The sequence below is a fragment of the Parus major genome, chromosome 24, assembly GCF_001522545.3.
Source record: "Parus major isolate Abel chromosome 24, Parus_major1.1, whole genome shotgun sequence".
Taxonomy (NCBI): Eukaryota; Metazoa; Chordata; class Aves; order Passeriformes; family Paridae; genus Parus; species Parus major.
This window is the reverse complement of record NC_031792.1, coordinates 5,209,357-5,210,128: the sequence shown is the minus strand read 5'-3', so window position 1 is coordinate 5,210,128 and position 772 is coordinate 5,209,357. Positions and strand designations below refer to the sequence as shown.

General features: G+C 55.8%; 1 protein-coding gene across 2 annotated transcripts in view; it reads left to right on the top strand.

Annotated features, from left to right (window-relative positions):
• The window catches only part of CHEK1 (checkpoint kinase 1), a 7,714-nt gene that overhangs the window by 2,314 nt on the left and 4,628 nt on the right, over positions 1-772 (top strand). The gene's annotated exons all lie outside the window — the stretch shown is intronic.

Here is a 772-nt window from a genome sequence, read left to right as displayed (position 1 = left end):
CTGGCTGGAGGTGGGAATGTTGGGATGTGTGAAATTCCCAGAGGGTGATGTGATGTGCCCATGGCCATGCTGGGCAGAGGTGGGAATGTTGGGATGGGTGGAATTCCCAGGGGTGACACACAGCCAGCAGAGGTGGGAATGCCTCTAGGAATGGATGGAATGTGTGTGATGTGCTCAGGGGCTGTGGGGGAAATGCAGGAGTGGTGCAGAGGACATGGGGGTGTGTTTGTGGAATGTCCAGGGGTGAATGTATGGAATGCAGAAGGGGTGCACGGGTGAAATGTGTGAGGGGAGGTGTGTGGAGTGCACGGGGGGATATATGGGATGGGGAAGGAGCACACATGAGATGGGAGGGATGTATGGAGTGCACAGCGAGAGGGATGTGTGAAACAGAGATGGAAGGTGTCCATCCATGAGGGAGATGTGGAATACATGGAGGGGGATGTTTGGAATATCTGTAGGGGTGTATGGAAGGAATAGAGGGCTGCAGGAGGGGAATGTTTGTGATGTGTAAGGGGGCTGTGTGAGAGGCACAGGGGAGGTATGGGACACACAGGAGGAGTTTGGGATGCACAGGGAGGTTTGGGATGCACGGGGAGGTTTGGGATGCACAGGCAGGTTTGGGATGCACAGAGGGGTTTGGGATGCACAGGCAGATTTGGGATGCACAGAGGGGTTTGGGATGCACAGGGAGGTTTGGGATGCACAGGGAGGTTTGGGATGCACAGAGGGGTTTGGGATGCACGGGCAGGTTTGGGATGCACTGAGGGGT